Raw genomic sequence first — 18533 nt, forward strand, 5'->3', positions numbered from 1 at the left:
CGCTGAAGTAGTAGTTCGCGGTCACTGTTGTCCAAATGCACGAAAAACGGCAGTGGTCTTTAAGCGGCAGGCACTACATTCCACTGTATGTTGTCGCTCGTGCCACAACCCGTCGCAGGTTGACGCGAAGCAGCGAACACGAGCAGATCGCTGGTTACAGTAGGCGGTGGTTCTTGGATGGAATCGCATTCACAGTTTCAACCGCAACTCGTGCAAGTAAAGCCTCTCCAGCGGCGCGAAACTAATCAACGCTAAAAAACAGTGTCACTTCCACTCGGAACAGGAAGCTGCAGCTACGTAAGTTCCGCTTGACGCTGGAAGTTAAGGGAGTGAGTGGGAGAGGAGCGTGGAGGAGGAGGGCAGGTTGGCGGTACTTAACCTGGTCGGCGGAAACGTGTATGGAGGGGCTTTAGTGAAGAAGAGCTCCAATATGGCTGTCTCGGCTAACAAACTGTGAGGCCAGGCTGCCAAGGTCTTTGCTTTACACGTAGTCGCCGACGTTAACTTCAATTAATCCCTTTTCATTGTCTGAGCGTACGAATTACGCCGCTTGGCTCGAAGCTGACTTTCCGAAATGTCGCGGACGACAGGACGTTCATAAACAAACGACACATAAACGAGCGTTCGAGCCTTGCTTATTTTGCGTCTTCCTATACCCTCGCAGGTGTCGAAGCTTTCACGTGTTACCTAAAGGAGCAAGCTGACATTCCACGTCCGGCCACCGTCGCAGACCACTCGACCCGATGACCAAACACCGTGCATCTTCATTCGTTATCCGCGATAAGGGTTCGGTCCTCTGTTGTTTCCACGTCAGACGACTCAGCATTTCTTGTAATGCCAGCACTCACGAATTTTCCCTAAAGTTTACGAATTAGAGCTCATTTTACGTTTTTACGAACATTGCGTCAGATGTTGCGAAAGCAAAAATGACGTGTTCGCGAAAAACTTTCGCTCGTAGGTCTCCGAACCTTCCATTGGAGACTTCTGATGGTGAAAGGACGCCAGGTGATGGCTACTCGCTTCGCGCAAGTTCATACAGACAAAATCATGAAGCAGACAGAATCGTCAGCAACAGAGTCCTTGAAAAAGTCACTGTGATCTAAAATCAGTGTGTTGCTTGTCAGCCTTTGATGTTCCAAGTTTAGAGCTTCTTGTGTAATTTGGCTAAAGGTAAATCATCGTTAATAAAATGCGTATTTATTCCACTAAGGGCGTCCGCTCAAGACAAGCCTTTAAAAAAATGTGTGCTGTCCTCCCATCCCTATTCTCCTTTTCCCAGCTTTCTCGGTGTGGTGTACGCTTGTGCTTTTTTTAAATTTCACAGGGTGGCAAGGGCGACACCATTTATTGTCGCGGCTAAGGAAAAGAAAAAGATTTGCGTGAAATTTTCACTACAATTAAGCTCTATGGCCATTCTCACTAGCCCCATGTGTGCCGACGCCTGACGTCACATTCTTTTCTTCCTCCGAAGCGTGATTTTCAGTGAGCAGCTTCCCTTCGCTCGTGACGGGGCGGCTTTAAAAACACACGCGGTCTTTGTTATCTATTCGATCGTAGCGCCATGTATTAACTCTAGCTTTGTCGCAGTGCTTGGTTGCCAGACGGGGAAGCGTGCTTGCCGGTAAAGAGCGGGGTGTCGCACCTCATTTTAAACCTTGTTTTCCGTTACGGGTGTGAGCGAATTTTGGCGATTATTGCATAAGTGAAAAGATAGTAAACGTGCCATCGGTACGTGGTGAAAAGAGGCTCGTGAGTTAAAAAAAAATAAGTTGACTGTAACGGGAATTACGGAGATCTTTTAGAAATTTATTTTAGAGGTATTTTAGAAATCGCGGTTCTGGCACGTAATGCGCCCCAGAATTTAATTAATTCAATTTTACCGGATATTGCCTTCTTTGACAGTGTAATTTCCGGGAGAACACGTTTCACTTGAGAAGTACCGCATCAAGACTTTCTTTATTCGGCCGCTAAACAGCTTGTGAATCTTTTCGTTGCTTCTGTTTGATTGTTACCTGCGCAGATAGCATCACATAGTTTGGTGGCCGGGTTATTGTTCATTTTGTGTTAAAAATTAGGTTGTTCGTGTAGCTCTTGCAAATTTATTGTCTATATATCATCGCTGATGTCGAAACGAAAAAAAAAAATCCTGCGAGAAACGTCTATACCAGCTACAGGCCGAAATCTCTTAGAATCAGGCTAAGAGAGAGAGAGAGAGAGAGAGAGAGAGAGAGAGAGAGAGAGAGAGAGAGAATGGAAGGAAAGGCAGTGCGGTTAACCAACATCATGGCAAATTTCAAATTGCAGTCAGTGTTTACAACACCCGAAAGTTTCTCAGACAAGTGTCAGTTGTTACGCTCAGTGAGTGGCGATATTATCTGTAGTCACGTGACACATATACGTCATTGCATTACTTTACTGTATATAGTAAGCATTTTTGTATGCTTAGAGGAATTGCGCTACAATGAATAAACTTAAATAAGACGCCGTGACACCAGCGCACGCGACTTCCGTTTTGTTGATTGATTTGAACGCTTCGCTAAGTTCTTTTGCCGTGTGTCAGTGCTAAGTGTTGCGTATGTGCCAGATGCTTCAAGGAAAGTCCGATTCTTCACACGTTAGCTTATCCTATAGACACAATTTTCTTGAATGAAGTGAAGGGCTGTCTTTATTTATAGTAAATAGTAAATAGTAATAGCGCACACGTCAGTAATATTTGCGATTAGGCAACTGGTCGGGATGTCTTACATTCACTAAAATAAAATGCAAGATGTCCACTCATCATCCCGAAACAACTTTACCAATGAAGCAAAATTTGAGGTAGTAAGATGGACAGTTACAAACGCACGCGCACACGCACGCACACAAACACGCGCGCGCACACACACGCACGCACACACGCACGCACACGCACACACACACACACGCACGCATACACGCACGCACATACACACACGCACACACGCACGCGCACGTACACACACACACGCACACACTTGAACTCTTGAAGACGTGATGCATGTATTCCGAATGACCCCGTGAGAAATTGCACAGTTCGTTCACTATAATCAGTTATTAAGCTAGAGTCCCCAATAAAGTTAGAGAGTCCCCCGTCTATTGAACTTCTTCCTAGAGCATATCTTTCTTTCTTCCTTTTTTTTTTTCGTAAAGGCGGGCAACCCGCCGTAGTGGCTTAATGGCTATGGCGTTTGCGCTGCTGAGCACGAGGTCGCGGGTTCGTTTCCCGACCGCGGCTGCTGCATTTTGATGGGGGTGGAACGCGAAGAAACGCTCGCGTACCGCGCATCGTGTGTTTGCGTTACAAAAACCCCAGGTGGTCGAAATTAAGCCAGGGTCCCCAATCTACGACCTGCCTCGTAATAGTGGTTTTGGGACGTGAAGCCCCACAATTTAGTATAATTTATTAAGGGTGGCAACGATTTTAGAGTTTCATTAGCTATAGGCGGTGTGACGTCATTAAGCTCTAACAGAAATCAAAGGGGAAGTGAGCAAAAGCGTAGGTACCGCTATGGCTAACATGTTTTCATCCTCTAAATCCTCCTCATAGCCATCCGCAGGTCGCCAGTGAACAAGAATAACTTGTTCCTTATGTGTTCCTGGGGCTGGAATATTCAGTCAGGCGGACATTACTTGCACCAAAAATCGAAACACATAATCAACTAATTGGCGGAAATTTATTAACTAACTGTAGCATAGCCATGGCGTGCTCGCAATAACGCCAGACCAGTGAAGCCTCAGCGTAGTCAGCAGAACAAAATGAACGTTTATTCAAAGGTGTAGAGCGTATTTATAAGTAGCCGAGTGGCAGGAAGATAGAAAGGAGCACGTGTTAGTAGAGATAGTCCGAACCCGAAGGATCGCCAGATGAGGCGATAAAAGGTGCGCGCACTTCGAAAATGCGTTAAGTTGCAACATTCCTTCCTCCTCAGAAATGAAAGCGTTGCACTGGCTTGCGTTCTCTCGTTGAGCGTCTCAGAGTTTGTTGGGCGACACCTGTATGCAACGGGGCCACTGGAATATCTGGTGCCGCAAAGTCTGGAGAACGGGTGCCATTTGGAATGCGCCGAGCGGTTATGCCTTCATCCGGATTCACCGTTTCTGGATGCTGTAGTTGTGTTGCTTGGTCCGGCTCACTGCGATGTGTGGTGGTTGTAGTTACTGTCGGTTTGACGCCTGGTACTTCTGTCGAGGGCGGACCTGGTCCACGTGCCGCTGGATGACTCCGTCTGATGTTTCCACGGTCACCATTCTCGCTCCCGACGTCGCCTTCACATGACCGGGCGTCCACTTGCTCCCCACACCGTAATTGCGGGTATACACTTCACTTGCAGGTAGCGGCAGCCAGTCATCTTGGTCCTCTTTTGGCCCTGCAAGTGCTGGAGGAAAGCATGTGTCCAAGCGTGAGCGTATTTGATAGCCCAAAAGGAGCTCTGCTGGAGATTTACCCGATTTTCGCGGAGTCCTCCGGTAGTTAAATAGCAACCGTACTAGGTTCTCTTCCAGTTTCCCTTTCGTCATTTTTCGAAGACCATCTTTTATCGTTCGCACTGCCCTTTCCGCCGCACCATTAGACTGGGGATGGTATGGAGCGCATCGAAGGTGCACAATGTTGTTGTTTGCCACGAACAACGCGAAGTCTTGACTGGCAAATGGGGTCCCGTTGTCAGAAACGATCGTGCGCGGTATTCCAAACCTGCTGAAAATGCCACGCAGACAGTCAATGGTAGTCTGCGTTGAGGCATGTGACAAAGGTATTGCTTCGAGCCATTTGGTGTGTGCGTCGACTACTACGAGTATCATTTTTCCGCAGATCGGACCCGCGTAGTCAATGTGAATACGGGACCACCTTTCGCCTGTTTCAGGCCAGTTAACGACGGGAGCTGCAGTTGGCATCGGCAGATTTTGCACACAGTACTGGCATTGTGCAGACACGTCTTCAATATTTTTGTCGAGGCCTGGCCACCAGAACAAAGAACGAGCGACAGATTTCATTGCCGGTGAACCCTGGTGCGTTTCATGTAGAAGATGCAGCACTCGCTCCCTAGCTTCGGTCGGTATTATGACCCTATTACCCCAGTACACCAGTTCATGTGCTACGGATAATTCGAGCTTGCGGTCAAAAAACGGCAGTACGGCCCGGGCCATTCCGTTTGCGTTTCTGGGCCACCCATGTAATATGTACCGTTTGACCTCGACCAGGACAGGGTCAAAAGCCGTTAATGCTTTCAGCTCACGCGTTGTTATGGTGCCATTGTTCAGCTGGTTTAGCGACAGCACATATTCGGGCGGCTCACCGTCATCGTCAGATTCCGAAGATCTTTGCGGAAGTCGGCTGAGGGCGTCAGCGTTCAGCATCTGTCGTCCTGGTGCATACTGTAGCCGGTAGCGGTAGGCCCCCAGGTGGAGTGCCCAACGTTGTATCCGTGCGGCGGCCATTGTGGGCGTCTGCTTGTCCGATTTCAGCAGGCCCAACAATGGCTGGTGGTCAGTCACTAAGGTAAATTCCCGACCTAGAAGGTAGTCGCGGAATTTCGTGACGCCGAATACCAGTGCCAGTGCCTCTCGCTCGAGCTGCGAATAGTTGCGCTCCGCCTGCGTTAATGTTCGCGAGCGGAACCCAATGGGCCTGTGAACGTTACCGGTCGTGTGAAACAAGACAGCTCCCACACCGTACGGAGACGCGTCACACTCAAGTTTAAGTTCCTTCGAAGGGTCGAAATGAACTAGAACCTTGGCTGTTTTAAGGCTTTGCTTGGCAAGATCAAACGCGTGCTCTTGCGGCTGTTTCCATTGCCAGCGTGCGTTCTTTTCAAGCAGTTGATACAATGGGCCAAGTGTGGTTGACATGTTCGGCAGAAACCGCGCGTAAAATGTAATCATACCCAAGAATGAACGAAGCTCACTGACATTACAGGGGCTCGGTGCCTTCATGATAGCGTCAAGGTTTTTTTCTGTCGGATGAAGCCCATCACGATCGATCCGATGGCCTAGATAAGTTACTGCTGGGCTGCGCAAGTTGCATTTATCGAACCTTAGCTTTACACCGCGCTCTCGGAAGCGCTGCAAGACGTTTTTCAGCCTTTCGCCGCCGTCACTCGCTTTTTCGGAAATGAGCACATCGTCAAGATAAGCCTGTGCTCCTGGAAGGCCAGCCAATACCTCATCCATTTTCCTTTGGAATATTGCGGGCGCTGAGGCTATACCGAAAGGAAGTCGATTGTAGCAGAATAGCCCTTTTGGCGTATTAATGACGCAAACTTTCTTCGCGTTATCGTTTAGCGCCACTTGATTGTATGCATCCCGTAAATCCAAAGTGCTGAAATAGTCCCCATCGTGTAATCGGGCAAACATATCCTCAATGATTGGCAATGGGTATTGCTCAGTTGCACACGCTGGATTTACTGTGGCCTTGAAATCGCCGCAGATTCTTACTGCGCCGTCTTTCTTAAGCACTACGACTATGGGCGTTGCCCATTCAGAGTGTGCCACCGGCGACAGCACGCCCACAGAAACTAAACGGTCTAGCTCGAGTGACACTCGCTCGCGTAGTGCGTATGGAATGGGTCTGGCCTTGCAGAACTTGGGTACGGCGCCTTCCTTCATGTGCAGGCTGGCTGGAGGACCCTTGATTAGCCCCAGTTCCTCGGAGAACACGTCGTTGTAGTCATTGAATATGCTGTTCACGCTGGATTCGCTCGAGTCATTTGTTGCCGCAGAGTTCTCTACAAAACTAACCACTGGAGCACCTGCGCTGTTCAGCCGCTGGATTAAATCGCGACCGCAGAGGCTTGGTCCCGCACAGTCCAAGACTGTCAGCGCACACTCCACTGTCAACCCTTTATGACAAACCTGGAGCGCAAGCTCCCCAAGTACTGGAAGGCGTCCTGTGTAGCAAGATAAATTGAGACTGGACGGTTTCAGTTTCGGCCATTGCTCACGGTGCTTATAATATAGTTCACGCGGGATGACACAAACGGGCGACCCGGTATCAACTTCCATGCTCAGCTGCACACCGCACCAATCAAACGTTCGGCGGTTCCAGACAGCTTTTTCGTTGGGATACCAAAGTCCAAATGTGGGTGGCTTCGGATTCCTTGTCGGCTGAGGCTTCCGTCCCCAAGAGGGTGTTAGTTTGGGCTGTCCTTGCCGTGCCTTGTTCTCTAGCCCCGCGACTTCGACATTTCCTTGCAAGGTGACCACGTCGTCCACAGCGGTAACAGCGAGCGTTAGACCAGGAGCAACACGCGTCATTATGTTTTGTACTACCGCACCTTGCGCATTCTTGACGTGTGGCAGCCCTCCTCTCATCCACTAGAGTTTCTTTCCGATACGCCTGTACTTTTAACACGGGTGTCGTTGCCGGTCCGATCATCTCTTTTACATCACTATCCGCAGCCTCAGCTGCAAGGGCCATCGCTTCAGCGTCTTGTAGCGTTAATTCTCGCTGTGCCAGTAGCTGCTTCTGCAGGGCACCTGACCGTATTCCACAAACAATGCGATCTCGAAGCATGCGATCCAAAGCACTGCCAAAATTGCAATTGTCAGCTATTCGGCGAATGTCTACCAGGAATTCATTAACAGGCTCGCCCTCCGCTTGACAACGACTGAAGAACTTGTAGCTTTCGGTGATTTCGTGTCTTTTGGGACTGTAGTGCTCACTCAAAACTTCGACGACTTCTTCATACGTCAATGCATTTGGCTTGCGTGGAGCCACCTTCCCTGCCAGCACTTGGATCGTATGCGTATTTAACGCAGCAACAAGCAATGCTCTTTTCTTAGTCGAGTCTTCAATCGCATTCGCTTCGAAGTATGCTTCTACTTTAATAAGGTACGGCTTCCACTTATCTTTGCCTTCTTCGAAGTCGGGAAGTTGGTGAGCCATGATGACCTTGGTTTCTCGGTTCTGCGTGGGTTCCGGTTCAGCGTCGACTTTCACTGCATGGGCGATGTCCATCTTCGTCGCCACTGTAGCATAGCCATGGCGTGCTCGCAATAACGCCAGACCAGTGAAGCCTCAGCGTAGTCAGCAGAACAAAATGAACGTTTATTCAAAGGTGTAGAGCGTATTTATAAGTAGCCGAGTGGCAGGAAGATAGAAAGGAGCACGTGTTAGTAGAGATAGTCCGAACCCGAAGGATCGCCAGATGAGGCGATAAAAGGTGCGCGCACTTCGAAAATGCGTTAAGTTGCAACACTAACTTTATGATTATTTCCTTTACGGCGCATATTGGAGCTTACGAATTGTAGCCGGTGAGCTTGCAATGATGCAATATTCATTAGAAACAAGTTTTGATAACGGCACGGGTTTCGAGACATGCTCCATCAAACTCCCGCATAAAAATTCACTGTTATTCCACTTAAGATATTTAAAAAAAAAAACGCCCTTTTATGCACAGGGAAGTAAGTGGAACGCCCATGTATTTCGTCGCACACTTTGGCGACGAGTACCTAGAAACTGGCGTCATCCTGAAAATTCATTCTAAGTGGATAGAAACGCCTTGCACGCTCGTCGGCTACAATTCATAAATTGCATTATGTGCAGTATTAGTCGAATTAGTATTAGCAAATTGCAGTATGAGTTGAATATGTGTTTCAATTTCTCGTGCAAGTAACGCCTGCCCCTTTGAATATTTAAGCTCAAGGAATCGCATTGTGCTATGTGCCACAGGCGATTAAAAAATAAAACCTTAAAAAAAGTGATCACTCGTTATAAAACGTCGGGGTTTGCTTGCAGGGCTATATATATATATATATATATATATATATATATATATATATATATATATATATATATATATATATATATATATATATATATATATAAACGAGAAGAAAGGGGGTTAACCGAGGGTCCCGATTTTATTAGTCATATCATAAGAAGCCAACAAACATTGACACCAAGGACAACATAGGGGAAATTACTTGTGCTTAATAAATGAAATAAAGAAACGAAGAATTAATGGAAAATAAAGTGGATGAAAAAACAACTTGCCGCAGGTGGGAACCGAACCCACAACCTTCGCATTTCACGTGCGATGCTCTACCAATTGAGCTACCGCGGCGCTGTTTTCCCATCCACTTTCTTGGGTATTTATGTGTCCTAGTAGAACCCTGGGAGTGTTAGCCAGCGCCACCACACACAGACCTTGGCGGCGGACGTGGGACGTCCTTTCTTGCCGCTGGCGTCACGAGAACGTGATCTTTTTGGGTGAAGGCAACTGGTCAATAAACCCACATATGCTACCTGAAGGCATCAATGTAGCCGGATTCGATACCCTCGTTATGTAATAAACGAGAAGAAAGGGGGTTAACCGAGGGTCCCGATTTTATTAGTCATATCATAAGAAGCCAACAAACATTGACACCAAGGACAACATAGGGGAAATTACTTGTGCTTAATAAATGAAATAAAGAAACGAAGAATTAATGGAAAATAAAGTGGATGAAAAAACAACTTGCCGCAGGTGGGAACCGAACCCACAACCTTCGCATTTCACGTGCGATGCTCTACCAATTGAGCTACCGCGGCGCTGTTTTCCCATCCACTTTCTTGGGTATTTATGTGTCCTAGTAGAACCCTGGGAGTGTTAGCCAGCGCCACCACACACAGACCTTGGCGGCGGACGTGGGACGTCCTTTCTTGCCGCTGGCGTCACGAGAACGTGATCTTTTTGGGTGAAGGCAACTGGTCAATAAACCCACATATGCTACCTGAAGGCATCAATGTAGCCGGATTCGATACCCTCGTTATGTAATAAACGAGAAGAAAGGGGGTTAACCGAGGGTCCCGATTTTATTAGTCATATCATAAGAAGCCAACAAACATTGACACCAAGGACAACATAGGGGAAATTACTTGTGCTTAATAAATGAAATAAAGAAACGAAGAATTAATGGAAAATAAAGTGGATGAAAAAACAACTTGCCGCAGGTGGGAACCGAACCCACAACCTTCGCATATATATATATATATATATATATATATATATATATATATACAGAATGAGCGGTTTTAGAAGCATAACTCTCCCTTATCGCAGTCCCAGTCTGTATAGGTACGTAATACGTGGATTGCACGTATATGTGTATACACTCCGCAAAACGCACGGCGCGTGTGGCGGCGTCATGCAACGCATTTGCGGTTCAGCCGCGCGGATCGCGCTCGACCCGGTAAAGTGCGTCGTCGTGGTGTCTAATTCATACGCACCGGAAGCGCGAGTCTCGTCAAAGGGTCGTTTGTGGCCGCGTAGCAGCAGCGATGCCCTTGTGCGGCAGTAAGTGCGAGAGCTGCTGCCGCGCGCGCGGAAGGTCGATGCCGAGTGTGGGTCGCGGCGGCGGCCGTGGACCCGAGGCCTGCAGGCCGGTCGTTAGCCGTGCGCCGTACACACACACCGTGCGTGAGGGCGACTCCGGCGTTACAGCCCTCTTGCAGAATTGAAGCTCGCCGCTGAAGGCTGGCGGGCCGCGTTCGCGCGTCTGTAGTATACTGTGTACGTGCCACACTGATCCGTGCATAAGCTGTAACCATGCATCGAGCGTATATGTATTTGCCCTCGTATAGACCGCGTATTGGGCGCGTATTTAAGGAGCTTCATAACTACGATTTGGTTATGAGGCCACTTTGCATAGTGGGGGACTCCGGATTAATTTTGACCATTAGGGGATTTTTAACGCGCCCCCAATGCATGGTACACGGGCGCGTTTGCATTTCGCCCCCATTCAATTGCGGCCGCCGCGACCGGCATTTGATCCCGCGACCTCGTGCTTAGCACCGCAATGCCATGGACGTTAAGCTACCGCGGCGGGTTTCGCCAACTTGCGTCACTGGGTATAGTGCATGGTCTAATGGGTGGACAATCGGGCAGCTCAGCTGTGCTGCGGAAACCGGGTCCAGAACTAGCCGCCTGAACGACTTGTCTCACCATGGGTATATGCCACTCTTCAACCTAAAAAAGATATTAAAATCTATCTAGCGCGGCGTGATATCGAACCCGCGTCATATAGACTCGAACAGTCTTGTCTGAATAAATATTCACGCACGTGCCAAGCGCGTACTTCGCGGCGGCGGCGCTAGATGGCGAAGTGTGGCCAGTGGAATGCGCGAGAGAGGAGCCTGGCTGCAGTACACGCGTCACACATAACGCGTTTCGGCGTTACCATTGCGATGCGTCGGTATACATTGCTTCAACGCTAATCGCATTAGCGTCGGCAGCCATCCTGAGATGGGTTCTGCCGGACTTTTGTCTTCTCCGGCTGGATTATCTTATTAATAAGGACGCAGTTCTGACGAGCACTCGCATACAGCATATGTGCGCTCGTCATCAGCGGTAACAACCTATCGCGCGACCATAATGGTGGCAGCGCCGCCCTTTGCTGTGGCTTGCGTGTGTTCCGCCGCCGTTTTCTTCCATTTTACTATTCTTTTCTTCTCTTTTTCCTCGGTGACTGGCCCGCACTTCCTTGCGCAATAACGAGCGGCATTGTCCTCGCAGAGTTTATGAGCTTCTGGCGTGCCGCATTTACTTTCCTACGTCGCGGCGGCTACATTGATTGCGTGCCGCATCGTCGTCCTGGCGGCCATGCTCGTTCGCCGTCTCCTGGACGATCTCTCGCCCCGCCTTTTTTATTTCTTTCAACCCGTCCGCGCTCCCCCATCGTTCGGCTTTTAGTGCCAGAATGGAGGCACGCGCAGCTGTCACGTCGCGTTTCTTTCCGGGACCACGGTGTTTCTCTTTTGTGCCTGCAGCGAAAGCCTCGCATAATGCCGCCCCGCTTGCGGATATCGCCTTCTTTGCTTCGCGATTAACGTGCGAGTGCGTGTCTAACGAAGCGTTCACACCCCCCGGCTCTCTCGCTCTCTTCCTGAACCATGCGTCTTCCCTTCACGCCGATAGGGAGTAGTTAACGTTGTCATATCGCTGAGGAAAAGTTGTAAACGACCTGGGACGTGTACTTCCTTGATCGCCTTTGAATATTGCAGTGCGTTTGCTAGCCTCTCTCAATGATCCTTGTCGTCGTCGTCGTTGTTGTTGCTGTTGCCTCGGAGCATGGCACGTATCCACGAGGGGGATTCTTTAATGTGTTCGTATGGCCCTGCCCATAAACCTCCCTGTCGCATCCGCATTGCCTAAATTTTATCGCTCAGTTAGATCCGTGAGGCATGCAAGATCACTGGCGCGTTGTTAAGAACGTGGAGGCGCTATTAAGAACGGCCCAGCTGAGGTGCAAGTTTTGCCAGGCAGTTGCGACAGCGGCGTCAACTTTCTTGGAACGCCACCGTTACGCTCTAGCCTCGTCGCTGTTGTGACTGAATGCGATCAGCGGTCCAACTATTGTTACTGAGCCCGCCACCGCCATGGTCTGCCGCGAGTGGGGGAGTGATCGCGGGAACGTAGTTCGAGGCTCCTTCCCACGCGCCGTCCAAGACGCAAGACAATGGGCACCCGGCCGCTCTGCAGGGGTCAGCTCGGGGAATAAAAGGCACCTTTCCTGACACAAGCCCCTAGTTCCACGAAGCCCGTCTGACGTCGGCTCCGGACCGTGAACCTCGCGCAAGGAAGTGTGTGTGTGAGTGTGTGTGTGTAAACCGTCCCGCAGACAGGCGACTTGTTTACGATGACTGGACGGCCGTTTCCGTCACCTAGGTATCAGGGGAAGACTGGGTGTTTATAAACCGCTGTTGTGCGGATGCTCAGTGTACTTTCTCAAGCAGTCATGTTAGACTGGTGTACTTTCTTAAGCAGTCATGTTAGACTGATGTACTTTCTCAAGCAGTCATGCTAGACTGATGTAGATACTGTAAATAAACCGATATTCTTCGTTCTCGACGAGAAGCAATCCTTCCCTTCATCAACGTCCTCAGCGTGGATAAGTTGGACGACGGCATGGGCCAGCTACCTTCCAATTCATGCCGGACTACAATCTTGACAACGGGTTACGAGCGATGAGATTGAGCCCCCAATCCTAACAGCGTTCAGAGGGGTCCTTCTTTTTAGGCTTCCTCGACGCTTCCTATACACGGCGACAATCTTCCCGGCGACGCCTCGTACACTTGCTCGCGATTAAATGCCGTAAGCTAGCGGGTTGCTGTGATCAACAAAGGTATACCTCATGTCTGGAGCCAGCGTTTCGATAATGCGCCACGTGATCGTCAGCGTGTTTTCCTTGATCAATCCAACTCCGCGGCTTTGCTTTTCTGTACTTGTTACGTCGCTGTGAAGTTCTCAGGTTCGAGCGCTTTGACATCACTCGCCCAGAGGTTCGCTAACTTGAGTCGATGTTACGCCACGTACGCATTCAGTCATTTCGCTTCTGTCCCACTAAGTCGCTCAGGCCACGTTCAGCAAGCACGTGGATACAACGGCAGCTGCGCTTGCGTGCGTGTGTTTGTGTAAGCTAGGCGGTGTCTTAAATGGCTAAGCATTCCTGGTTAAAATGTATTAGCAAAACATTTGAGTTTGAGTTGCAGTGTTTTCTTGTCTCTCTTCCTTCAAAAGAAAGAAAAAGAAAACGAAAAGGTTAAGGCTTGATAAACGCTAACAACTACAACCGGCCCCGTACCCGAATTATATTCTTGGGTTCTGTGTGCCAAAAACACGATCTGATTATGAGGAACGCTGTATAGAAGGGGCTGCGGAATTATTTTGGCCACCTTGGGTTCTTTAACGTGCGCCTACGTCTAAGTACACGAGCATTATTATTATTATTATTATTATTATTATTATTATTATTATTATTATTATTATTATTATTATTATTTAGCGCCCATAGAGATGCGGCCGCAGGGGGTCGGGATTGAACCCGCGACCTTGAGCTTAGCAGCGTAACGCCATATAATCAAGCGGCGAGTCAGAAGTATTAGCTTTGGCCTTCAGTGTCTTCCGCAGTATTGATCGAACGTTTCTGCTTCCGCTTAATGAACGACTACAGTGCTTAAGCACTGTTGTCGTTCATTAGGCGGAAGGCGAAGATTAGGCATTAGGCGAAAATATTGCTTCCAATGGGAAGCAATATTTTTACCAGTCTAAACCGATTGCAGTATACAGGCGGCTGTGTCCCAGTGTTGCCACAGCTAGTCATTTATATGTAGATGTGTCGATTTGTTTTTCTCCAAATTTTAAGCGATTCAGTTCGTCAGCTTCTTTACGAACCTAGCAGCCAGAAATGGGCTGCAACGTACCAACGACAAAGAGGCGATTTGGAGCATGCATTCGGAACATGGGAGCAGCACGATGCCACTGCGCAAGCGCTCCGTCGCCTGACTTTTCGTATTTCGTGGCCCTTCTTTGCAACCCGGAAAAAAAGGACTACGTGAGACGTATGGTAAAGGAAACAACTCGATCGGTGGTTTCTGAAGGTGCTCTACAAATCTGCGTATCATACTTGGGGTCCTCAGCCTATAATTAAAACGTTTGGTAATTAAACTTTGTTAATAAGTAAGTTATGGGGAAAACAAACAATAGAGATACTAGAGCCTATTTCGAATAGTATGCGTTCGGTCCAAGTCGCTTCCGATGCGCCTTTCATATTTAAATTCTTGGCTCAAGTTCCGTTTTCATGAGCCTCTTGTAGGTCGTTCAACTTTTCGCAGACCTGCTGATTGCTTCCGTATTCGTAGTAGAGAGCTCTAGAAGAAAAAGAAGAACGTGGTGATCTAACGCGAATGTTGGAATCCGCACGATGCCGAAGCTTTCGAGGAGCGGTTAAATACTTATTATAAAGATAAACGCGATGCGCACTATTATCATTATCTTTTTTTTGTATGTCGCGTTGTGCAACGTGTAATCTCATGCAATGCATTTATGCATCTCCCTGCTAGGTCACAATTTTAATCGCATGTTATCTTTATGCACTACACCGTTTTCACAAGCTGGACTGAAATGCAAACAGGAGTTCATGCGAATGCACAACTGTTGAGAAATCGACGCAGTGACGTCACTAGGACGAAGCCGACGCCCGATGTTTGTCGAGAGCAGATTGGTGCTGGAGGGGGCATTTCGAGAGAAGTATGACGCCATTGATTGATTGATTGAAAACATTCTCTTTTTTTTTTCGACATGGCAATTCTGCGAGTTGAATGTGGGAGGGCTGCCTAGTACGTCCGCCCGAGAAACTCTGGTGTGGTCGACAGTTATTCGCCCGTTTCACTCCCACGTATGGGGCGTAATGGAAAGCTATAGCGGCGCGCACACGGTCTCTCATGCGCGCAGTGGCTTTTCAGGACATCAGCCGAAACCGAAACTGGTTGAATTATTTACGTCGCTTTGACTGTTTCCAAAGTATTTTTCTTTTTCTATGATTCAGGGGGGCCATTGAAGGCTCTCTCTCTCTCTCTCTCTCTCTCTCTCTCTCTCTCTCTCTCTCTCTCTCTCTCTCTCTCTCTCTCTCTCTCTCTCTCTCTCTCTCTCTCTCTCTCTCTCACACACACACACACACACACACACACACACACACACACACACACACACACACACAGGGAGAGAGAGAGAGAGAGAGAGAGACAGACAGACGATTCGGACAGTTCAGCTAACGCAACATGTAAATAAAGAAATACGTACGGATAAGCAAAATGAATAAATTACTCGTGAATGTGACGTCAGTACTGCTTCGAGGCTCTCTCCGGTTGTCTTTAGCTTTTCGCTAACCTAACCTATCTTTGCGTAACTACCGAAGCAACACTTAAAAACTGAATAACCAGATAATGCGCGCGGGGTGCCGCTTGCCGGCGCTGCTCTGTGCGGCGTCTTTGCTTCCACCGCCCACGTCTCGTCGAATACTATTGTTTCATGTTCATGCCCTTTGCGAGACTGGGCTGCGCTCTTTCTCCGAGTGCATGCGCTGGAGTTTACGTCACGTATTGTTAAAGTTCCTAGCGCATGGTTTGTTTTAACGGAAATAGAAATCCGCTGTCACAATCGCAGTAGGCACTTAAGGGGTTCTCAGCGAACTGGCTGGAATTGGGGCGACCATTTGTTTATGCCGAAACGCCGTTGGCTGCGTTTCGTAATGCTTACTTCGTTTACCCCTCGGCAGATATTAGCTGAGCTCGCCTTTTTGACAGCAGGGCTCGTGTAGAAAACATCTTTATTTTATTTTATTTTTAATTTATTTATTCCTGTTTTGGGCACGATCGACATAGCGAATTTCCCATCTCAAATTAGCGATTCCCCGTGCGATATTTCAGCGCAAACGAGCGAGTAGCAACATGCGAAGCAGATTTTGCATTGGTTGCAATAAATTTACTGGCGGGTCATGGTGTCCATTATAATTATGTGATATGTGTGTTTTGTAAGAGTTGAGGAGGACTTTGGGATAAAAACTTGGGAGGTTTATTTACATTATTTACAGTGAGAGTCAACTAACAGTCTTAAAGTCATTACGGGCCGGCAGCAACTCGGACGCTGCGGCCCGCGGCAAGAAGCTCGAAAGAGAAGAATCAAGGAATGCTCTAGGAACGCTCTCCTGCTGCTCCCGGTCTGTGTCCTTTTAAGCTCTTCGGTGTCTCGAAGACACGTCACGTTCGGCCAATGGGAGAGCCCGCTCAGGTGACGCCATTTTCGGCCAATCGGTGAGCCCGCTCAGGTGTCGTCATTTTCGGCCAATGGTAGGCGCCCGTGCAATGGTGTCACACCCGGCGGAGATGGTCGCTGCTTGGTCCCCAATTGTCCGAGGGTTTACTTCTCCCTGCGGTCTTGCCTTGCTGACTTGCAATGCGCCGTCACAATAGACAGATGGGGGCGACGCTGCCAGGGTTTCACGGTGCATTATACCCGTCTTGCCTCTTGTACCCAAGTTACCTGGAAGTTGGAACCCAAGTTACCTGGAACAGTTCCAGGCTCTCGCTTCACTTTCGGGAAGAGTCATGCAGTGAATAGCTCCACCCGCGGCACATGAGGTGGGGGCCGCCAACTTGTTTGCACGTGCCGCACCTCGGGAATGCGGTATCCGTGCTTCTCCGCTTCTTAATTAGCTGTGGCGCGATTCGATGTGGTCTGGTGAACTCGAAGTAGGCTCAGGAAACGGTCCCATATCTAACAGTTTAAAATACGAGATATACCGCGCTGTGTTCCCACTGGCAACTTATATAGGAAGCTTCATGGGAGAGACAAATCTCTGTGCGCTGCAAGAATTAATACTATACTAGAGTCCAGTTAGCACAGGTGAAATGCCAGGGAATTTCGCATAAGCGTACCGCAGTTTTTAGAAATTCTGAAACACCGGAGACGTGGATGGTAGCGGCACCTTGTGGCGAATTGCATGGTTTGTTTGCTTGTTTATTTTATGCTGTTGTCGTTGGAGGAAGCTAAGACAAAGCCACTGTGGGTATTCGTGATTATGTTGTCTCTGTCACCTTTAACCAGCAACTGAGTAAGTAGCACAGATCCGCAAATTTGCATCAATAGCTGCGTTCACTGTGTTTGAACTCAACGTCAGAAGATGGCGCCAACACCGCCGCTACTTTTGCCTGTGCATCTCCGGTGTTTTGTATGACCCTTTACTGGCACATTCCTGAAGTGCAAGCATTATATGATGCTTTCTTTCTTTCTTTCTTTCTTTCTTTCTTTCTTTCTTTCTTTCTTTCTTTCTTTCTTTCTTTCTTTCTTTCTTTGTATCGTTAGTGCGATTTTTGTCGAGGTCTCCCCGCCGCACAGAAAGAAAAAAATAAAACACGCGAAACAAGGACAGCAGCAACGAGAGCAGACAAGTCGTGTTGGTACATGACGAAATAGTAAAATAGCCTAAAAACAAGACGAGGACGAAGGAGGCGAGCCATACGAGCGCTAACTTTCAACAAATGTTTATTGGAAAGAAGAGCGGTATAATAAATATGTGTTATGCTACAAGGAAGTGCGTATGCAGGTTTCACAGCCAGAAGTACCCCTGAAAAGGCAGAAAAGCGTATTCACAGACCATTCTCTCTCTCTCTCTCTCTCTCTCTCTCTCATCTCACACCTAAATACGCTGCATTGCAGACCTGAGACACAATATGCCTTTTATTTTTTTTAATTGCGCGGCAATCTCGACAGGCGAGAAGCTTTCGCGCCGTTACAATGTGTGCCTTCAGGTAGTCCAGCCTCCACTTCGGCAAAGGGAATTTGTTTTGAAACTATTCGTGTGTGTCGTTATGCAGTGTAACGGTGGAAAGGAGAGAAGCGCTCTCATGCGCGCACTTTGACCCCCAGTAGGCGCGGGGGGGTTGCCGCCGCCGCGTGATCAGCGCTCCCTATCGACGCACGATAAACGCCGTGCACGAGGTCGAAAAAGGCACGCGAGCGCGCGTGCGACGTTTAAATGCACTTTGACCCCGCCCGGTGCTTGACGTCGTTGCACAGCGAGCGCAACGTTCGCTGACCGCGCACTCCCTTTCTCTTTGGGCTCCACCGTTTGCGTATCTCGTTTCCAGCTTTTGCTTTCCTTATACCTCTTCACCCCGTTCGTCCCCTCTTCCCCTCCCCCCCTCTAAAGCCAGTACTGTTTGGCTTTGTGCCTTTGCTTGTTCCGTTTGTGTAGAGAAA

General features: G+C 48.6%; 1 protein-coding gene and 2 non-coding genes across 6 annotated transcripts in view; 1 reads left to right on the forward strand and 2 right to left on the reverse strand.

Moving 5' to 3' along the window:
- Ptpmeg (protein tyrosine phosphatase Meg) overlaps window positions 1-18533 on the forward strand; it is a 323767-nt gene that overhangs the window by 133661 nt on the left and 171573 nt on the right. For 2 of the 4 annotated variants that reach the window (XM_075682040.1, XM_075682041.1), the window contains exon 3: window positions 665-786. The exons of the other annotated variants lie outside the window; for them this stretch is intronic. The gene's annotated coding sequence lies outside the window, so the exon portion shown is untranslated. The remainder of the gene's footprint in view (window positions 1-664; window positions 787-18533) is intronic. 4 annotated transcript variants of the gene reach the window in all.
- On the reverse strand, window positions 9008-9080 carry TRNAS-UGA (transfer RNA serine (anticodon UGA)). Its single transcript has one exon. It is a non-coding gene; the product is annotated as a tRNA-Ser (tRNA).
- On the reverse strand, window positions 9475-9547 carry TRNAS-UGA (transfer RNA serine (anticodon UGA)). Its single transcript has one exon. It is a non-coding gene; the product is annotated as a tRNA-Ser (tRNA).

The sequence above is a fragment of the Dermacentor variabilis genome, chromosome 2 (assembly GCF_050947875.1).
Source record: "Dermacentor variabilis isolate Ectoservices chromosome 2, ASM5094787v1, whole genome shotgun sequence".
Classification (NCBI taxonomy): Eukaryota; Metazoa; Arthropoda; class Arachnida; order Ixodida; family Ixodidae; genus Dermacentor; species Dermacentor variabilis.